Source organism: Opisthocomus hoazin, chromosome 9 (assembly GCF_030867145.1).
Source record: "Opisthocomus hoazin isolate bOpiHoa1 chromosome 9, bOpiHoa1.hap1, whole genome shotgun sequence".
NCBI lineage: Eukaryota > Metazoa > Chordata > Aves > Opisthocomiformes > Opisthocomidae > Opisthocomus > Opisthocomus hoazin.
Window position 1 is genome coordinate 29,173,806 of NC_134422.1, and position 7,878 is coordinate 29,181,683.

Genomic DNA, 7,878 nt, shown 5'->3' on the forward strand with positions numbered 1-7,878 from the left:
TCATGCTGTAAACGGGATCACAGAACTTCTGTGCATTAAATCTCACCAGTGGCTCTTCAAGAGTATTTTTTACACACAACAGATTAGTGATCACTAAAGCTAAATTACACCTAAGGATATTTCTGCAAGGGAAAAGCATGTTGGGGGGGGGGGAAGTGTGTTGTCTGTAATCTTAATTGCTTCTCTTTCACTCTTTTTAAAACAATTTCATTAAGAGACCTACTAGAAAAAACTCTGAGCAGAACATACAGTTCTTGAGACTGGGTCAGCACTGTCAGAGATGCAAGCAGGGAGAACTGCAAACCTTTGGCTATTCCAGGCATAGCAAACGCATCTGTACAGAGATTAATAAGTGGAAAAAGTTTATAAACAACTCATGGAGCAGTTATACTTCCTTCAAAGAACCTGCACATTTGTTTTGCTAATGCTATCTTCAGTAACATCTACAACAAAGTCTCAGTGACATCTCATCATGAAGAGATGGCAAGAGGAAAGACAGAAAGCCAACAAGCGTGTACAGAAGCTGTTTCTTTCTGAACGTTTGTCTTTTCACTAATGGTGTATCACAAGGAAGCAACCTGAGTTAAAGGTAAGCGTACCACTACAAATCTACAAGCCCTTTAACAGAGAAGAAAATCTGTCAAACAGTTTCAGTATACTTTCTCAGTGATTACACCAATCAAACAGGCGTTTTAGACAAAGAGATATTTCATCATAATAATCAATGAAATTATTTAAAAGAAATCCAGAGACATTAAAAAAAACCACTAATTTATTTTCATCACTGATTGAAACAACGCAGTTGGGGCAAAACTATCTTAGCACCATCTGTAAGTTCCAAAAGAATGAAATTCCATACCAAAGAACCCCTTATGAATTCTATGTTGTAAAGGTAGCATTTTTCACAGTATGCAGTAACTCACTCAACTTTTAATGGTGCACTTAGCAGGAAATTTTATGATATATATTGAAGGGATTTAACTGCAAAGGTGATATGAGAGCAAGAATTCAACCCTTTGAGACGTGATTATTTTATCATCAATGCTACATATTCATTATATACACTTCTAACACTAACAACATAGCCTTCAAAATCCAATTTTACAAGCAAATGATGCAAATGTACCAATTACAGTTTCAGTGAGGCTAGTAATTAAGTCTTTTGGACACTTCTGAAAATACTTTTCCTTTTACAATGACTAACTGGATTTCAGAAAATATAGTAAAATTTTGCATGGAGTAATCCTTGAGGAGGAGTTTGCAGTGCTTCCTCAACGAACCTGCAGAGGTTTCCACAAGTCACTGATCCACGATGGAAGGATAGCAGAGGCAGAAACTACTTGCTTGACAACAGTTTTAGTTTAGGGGAGCACTTTTACCAGGACTCTGTAACCAAATTCAGACATTAAGACTATGATGACATAGAATGAACTACCTGTTCTGTGCTAAAGATGGCTGTTCTTCATGCAGAAAAGTGGTAACAACTGACAAAATTTGCATCAAGATGAAGTCTATCCATGTATCATCGGAAAGCAACAAGCTCTACTTGGAGCTTTTCTTTAGGGAGCAAACTACTAAGCCATTCCTTCCTAGTGGAAGAGTCAGAGAGGCAACAATTAAAAAAACCAAAACCGACTACAAGAAGTGACCGTACTGCACAGTGCAGTTATACCTTTTTTTAGTTGTCTTTAACCCAATATTAAGGACAAAAAGATACGCCAGGAATACTACAGGTCCTATAAAACAGCAAACTGGTAAGTCTTTGGGGAAAGGGAAGGAGAAGATGAGATAATCACAGCACTGGCAGTAACAAAGGCAAAAGCCACAGGCAGTGGACTTCAGCTCTCACACAAACAGAAGTTTCTGTCATTCTCTATGCAACAGCTCCCAAAGCTTTTGGAAGGGTAAGGTTATCGAAGAGGATGAAGGATGCCAATTAGTCCCCTCCAGCTCCTTTCTGTATATAAGTTTTATTTAGCATATTTTTCCACTTCATATATGCATTTGAGAGAAATGATCAGGTTCTCTCATTCAACTTCTCCAAGACTTTAGATGAAAGTGCAATACTGACAAAAGGAATAAACTGATCAGAGCCATGAAAGTGTAGAGTGGTGCCACTTCTTGCTCCTGTTTCTCTCTAATCCTGATCTGCTAGAAATCAGCTACTGTGCCATAATTAACAGCAGGAAACAGTACAGTGGTGTGACAGCTGAAGCAAAAGAGCGCTCTGTTTTAGTACATGAACACAACTTGCCATTCTAAACACACTGACAGAGTACTGACACCCTTACACAGTACAAGACCATTTCAGCAGATGTCAAATACTACAATTAAAACAATACGTTAACATTCCAATAAGGGATGAGATTTAAGATAATTTCACACAAGATAAAAACAATCCTCATTCAGTTTACCATTTGCTCTATGCAACATAGTGCATTTTTTATCAGCAACAACTTGAGTTATTCAACACTTTAAAATATTTACTCAAGAAAAGTAAATATATCATAACAGTTTTGCTACTGAGTATAGTAATTCCCTCACCAGACTCACTATAATATTTTTGCATTAAAACTTTCATCTAGACACTGCTCTCCTTAAAAAGAAAGGCCAGAGGCAATGAAGATTCAATCACGTTTCTGATTACATCAATTTAAATTAATCTGATTAATTTCTGAGACTAGAAAGTCAGTAACAGCTAAAAAATATGCTCTGTGACTAAAAAATTTAAGAACTATTTCTATAGTAGCTCTGGAATTCCTCCTCTCCCCCAGTCCTGTCTACAGAACTCAACAAACTCAATATGAAATAAGACAACAAGAAGTAATTTTCCTAATATTGAACCTCAGGCTAGTTCCAAATCCTCATGCACATCATCTTCCTCCATACAATTCCTAACAAATAAAGTGACAGCTCACAGAACAACACATTTCAAGTGCTCTTCATTAACAGATGTACTAAAAAAAAGCAAGCTCAACAAAAATATTATTCTATGTAATATCTTGCATTGAACACTTCAACCAAAGCCTGTCCTAGCAAATAATTAAAATTACTACTTAGGACAAAATAGAGAAGTGACTTTAACTCGTTGAAAAGTAAAAAAAAAAAAAAAAAAAAAAAAAAATCAGCCAATGTATCTGGATCAAGTTGCATAAAAAGTATGCTGCAGCTACTTTTCTTTGTTGTTGGAAGATTTTTGACTACGAGGATGATTATTAGCAACCTGAACCTTCAAGGAATTTTACTCATCTTTCTCACAGGGACTGACGTGCTTAATTGGAGAGTTATTACTAATTTCTAATATTAGCCTCTTGAAAATAACATGCCTTTTTCAACGAACACAGTTTTTAAGTGATGATAATGCTTGCAGATTAACAAGAAGAAACTTAAATCCCTTGCCAATCTGAAAAACAATTATAAAAGGCAATTATAGCGCAAATTTCTTCACTGGCATTCCCTAACCTTGTAGGCATTCCTAAAGGTGAAGAGCATTCAAGCTGTGTACTCACTCCAAATCTGTGACTGCCAATCATGATAGAGATATTTATTGAATAGAAGGACAACTTTGTTTTTCTAAGTTACATTTCCTTAAACAAAATTAACCTTCCACATAGAAATACATTAAACATGACTACTCAGCAGTCTGCTGTCATTTCTGCATATTATTAAACCTTAGCAATAAAATGGATCTGGATTGCCCCTTTTTATAAGGCTTGTTTATCCAAGATTGCCCGATTCAGCTGTAAATCAACATATGTTTTCTTCCAGCAGTTGCAGAGAAGTGGTGTGAAACATCAGAAAATAAGCATCCAGCAGTGTCTGGTTTATCGTTGGGGGCTGAAATACAAGCTGGACATTCTTGGCTTTGGTAAGTGCCTGTAACAAGTTCTAGATTTAATCAGCAGGGTCCTCGGTAGGAACAGATGTTAACGGAAAGCTGTGAAGCACATTATTTCAGTTCTACTTGAAAATGAAGTAACAAAACTATTGTTTAACATAACAGAAAAGGCGGTGTGATTATTTTGCAACCTTTGGCTTCATTTGTAATGCAAGGATTTTGGATTTTTCTGCTATTAAGAATGTGATCTAAATTACTTAACGGCTGGGATCTTCAGCACTATTCTTCTTAGTATTTACCTAACTGGCTTAGTCACTCAGATTTAACTCTGTCCCAGTTTGATAGATTTTTTTTTTTTTTTGCCCTCCCTCCAGTGGCTGAAAGACATTTGAAGAAGTAAGGCAACTTAAACAATCAGTAAAGATCAGATTAATACAACATAAAGACATTGAATTAAGACACAAAGAAATAACTATTTCTGGCTAGAAAAGCGGGCTGATTTTATCAAAAATCTTGATGCTGAAGGAAGAGATAAAGGAGCACATGTCCATATTCTTGCAAATTCAAATAAGGAAGCAACACACCATATCTTTACAGCTAAAAAATTACTCAGTGGTTTGGGGGAAGGGAGAAATGAGGCAATGTCCACACATTCTGACACTCAGAAGACTGAGACAACTTCTTGAAAAATAAAGCCTCTTAAGATCAATCATATTGAACCATTACGTACAGAAGTTACCACAGCAGTCTCACACACTCCTTTAAACCAACAGGTGTTCTCTGTGCCATGGCTTGCCTTAAGAAAGGAACTCGCTGCAATACGCAGGAAGTTCAAACCAGTTTATGCCAAGGCACAACTCCCCTGGAAAAAAACTATTTTAAATTCAAATCTGAAGGCAGTGGTCTCAAGATATTACACAAGCGAGCCAGACTGAAGATTTCATAAAATGTGTCAGCGTCCCTTTCCACATTATTTTCTATATTCTTTTGAGAGATTAACAGCTGGTAAACTACACTGCTTTCCTGAACTGTGGCTTATCTCTTAGCAATACTTATCTCTCTGCCATCCCATGCCAAATCAGATAAACAGTGGCAGAAGGACTTTTCATTGCATGTCATAGGAGTCTAAAAACCAAGTCATTTTAAGGAAGTATCTATCTGAAAATTAAATTTGTGGGAGAGAAATTCCTTAGTGCCACTTACCTCCTTGCTCTAAGAAAGCAAAAAGCCTCCCTAATGTGGATTCCGGTAAGGTAATTTGAGCGTCACCCACTGATACAAAAAACCATGTACCAACTTAGGTGCAAAAAAAACGTTCTATATTCCACTGTTCGCCACACCCACCCAAGAAGTACACAAGCGTATTAAATATGGACACATCTATATCTTTTATGTGACTTATGTGCAAAGTATTCCCTAGAACTGGAATTTATGACCTATAATTCCATCCTTCGAGATGATTAGCAAGTGATTTTTCTGTTCCTCTATTTTCATAGGAAACTTCTCAGCAGAGAAAAGCTGATTACATAGACGGTAAAATACGAAGATTTCATGTTTTAGACACATTGTGTAAATAAACATCTAAGTTCATTCATCAATAAACATCTAAATTAATTTTTCTGCTCAAAGGTGTTTTACAAGCTAATCTGTCCCTGCCTGGAGGACAGGGGAGACAGTGGCAACAGTCGAACAGAGGCAATTTGATTAAGGTGGAGCGGGTGTGATTCCACAGCCTCAGAAACAGCAGTTCCCCATTCCTCCATCATGTGAATGGCAATATAAAGATATCAGCCATATGAAACTTGCGCCAATCCGAGTGCACCTCTACTCCTCCAGTCAAGGAGGAATTATACCGCTCATACTGGCGATTGTCCCCTTCTGAACACCTACAACCAGGTAAAAACATGAAAAGGCTTGGAATACCAGTAAAAATGATAGAATGCAAAGACAATGCCCTAACACACAGGTGACTATTTTCTGCCACACAAGATGACAAATCCAAAAGAAATAAAACCTTCCAAAATTAACAGGTAAGTCATTGGCTTCTTAAAGCAACTCACATTCATGCAGGAGAAAAATAAGTATACCTATATAAATTTTTCACAGGTCATGTGACACTCATGTACACAGACACTCCTCTCTTCCCTCCCACCAGCAATGATTTTCCCCATGCAAAAAAAAAAAAAAAAAAAATAAAAAAAATACACCACTCTCCCCATCTTCATGGAAACCACCGCAGACACCAGCCGTGCTCGGGAGGCTCCTCGCACGCCCGCCTGCCCTCGGCCCGTCGCACGGCCACGCAGCTTCACACATTGCGGGGCGTCTTTTTTCTCCCTCCCCCAAAACAAAGCACAGACCCCCAGGGCCTCCCCCTCCGCCCGGGAGGGAGGATCCCGGCCTGCCGCGCTCCCCGGGGCGGCTCGGCGCTGCCCGCCCGCAAAGTGGGGGCCCCCCCGGGCTGACGCCTTCTGCCCGCCACGGGCGACAGCCCCCCGCACCCCGGCTCGCCGCACCGCGCCCCCGAGAAGTGACGTACGCGGGTAAAGCCGAGGGCGGGGGTGAACACACGCACAAAACCCCTTTGCCAGCCATCAGCGCCGCAAAGCCTGTTGCGACACCCCCCTCCCCCCCCCCCGGCGATGCCCGGGGCGCGGAGGGAAGAGACCGCTGGTCCCTCTCCCGCCCCCTCGCTCCCGCCCTCCCCGGCCGCAGCGGTCGCGCCGCGGCCCCCGCCCTACCGCCGGGCTGAGGGGACGCGGCAGGAAACGCCGCTGCCCGCCACCCGCCCGCTCTCCCCCCCGGAATAACCGGCGAGAGGGCAGCGCCGCCACTCACCTTGCCCCGGCTCCGGGGAAGCCCCCGGGGGGCAGTGGCCACCTCCCGCGAAACCGAGAGGCGCGGCGGCGGGCACGCTCCCGCTCGCTGCTGCCGGCGGCGGCACCCGGGCTCGGCTCCGCCTGCAGACCCCCGCGGCACCGCCTCCCGCCGCCGCTAATGGTGGCCGCCGCACACCGGCTCCCGCGGCCGCTCCCTTCCTTTCCCGCTCCTTGTTTCCGCCGAGCGCGGAACCGCCTCCGCCCAGCTGCCGGAGCACGTCCCTGCCCGGCAGCGCCCGGCACCGCAGACACCGCTCCCTCCACGCCGCTACCGCCCCGCCGCCGCTCCGGGCTGCCCCCCCCGCCGCTCACTTCCGGCGCGCAAGGCCGCACCTCGCCCCGCCCCGCCGGGCCCACCGCCAGCGCCCGGGGGGCGCCGAGGCCCCGCGGCAGCCGTGAGGCGGTGGGGCGCGGCGCTAGGGCGCCCTGAGGAGCGCCGCCACCCCCGGGGCCGCTGGCTCCCGCCCGGGCGGTCGCGCTGCCGAGCCTGGCGGGGCAGGTCCGCCCGGTCCGCGTTCGCCGGCCGCGCCCCGAGCAGCCGGCGGCGCGGAGCACCCGGTGCGGCTCCGTACGCAGCTGCGGGCGCTGGGGGACGCTGCCCGCCCCGCGCCGGTCACCGAGGGTCTCTGCGGGCAGCGAGCCGCCAAATCCCGGCAGCCCCGCGGGAACCCTCGGTCGCGCGTCCCGCGGAGGCGGCGGCGGCTGCCCCGTACCCGCCGCGCTCCCCGCCGCGCTCCCGCCCCTGCTTCTCGTCCTACCGCGGCTCCAGGGCCGAGCTCACCGCGATCGCCCCGAGGGGCCGCCCCGCCGCGCGCGGCCGTGCGGGGCACGCTCGCGTGCTCAGGGCTTGCTGCGGGGGTGCTCCCAGGCGGTGCCGGCGGGGACCGGGGCGGGCGGGCAGCCGCAGCGGGCGGGCTCCGCGCCGGAGGGCTGCGTGCGAGCGCCGGCGGCTGCTGCGCTGCTGAGGGGACCGGCTGACCGGGGGCTGTCAGTCGGCGGGGGCAGACGCAGCGCGCAGAGCCGGCTCTGCAGACGCGAGCTGGCAGGCAGAGAAAACGGGTTTCATGTGCACGTACACTTCAGTAACTGGAAAGGCGAAGTTCACGCATAGAAATCTCAAGTATGCAGAAAATCTTTGCTATATGAATTACCCTAAGCATG

At 46.1% G+C, this 7,878-nt stretch overlaps 1 protein-coding gene across 4 annotated transcripts in view; it reads right to left on the reverse strand.

Moving 5' to 3' along the window:
- The window catches only part of RAPH1 (Ras association (RalGDS/AF-6) and pleckstrin homology domains 1), a 107,354-nt gene extending 99,771 nt beyond the window's left edge, over positions 1 to 7,583 (reverse strand). The window contains exon 1 of one of the 4 annotated variants that reach the window (XM_075429645.1): positions 7,499 to 7,583. The gene's annotated coding sequence lies outside the window, so the exon portion shown is untranslated. Of the gene's footprint in view, positions 1 to 6,377; positions 6,430 to 6,676; positions 7,006 to 7,475 lie in introns of those variants that run through there. The other 3 variants (XM_075429646.1, XM_075429644.1, XM_075429647.1) reach the window with 3 other exon arrangements.
- Between the last annotated feature and the right edge of the window lie 295 nt (positions 7,584 to 7,878).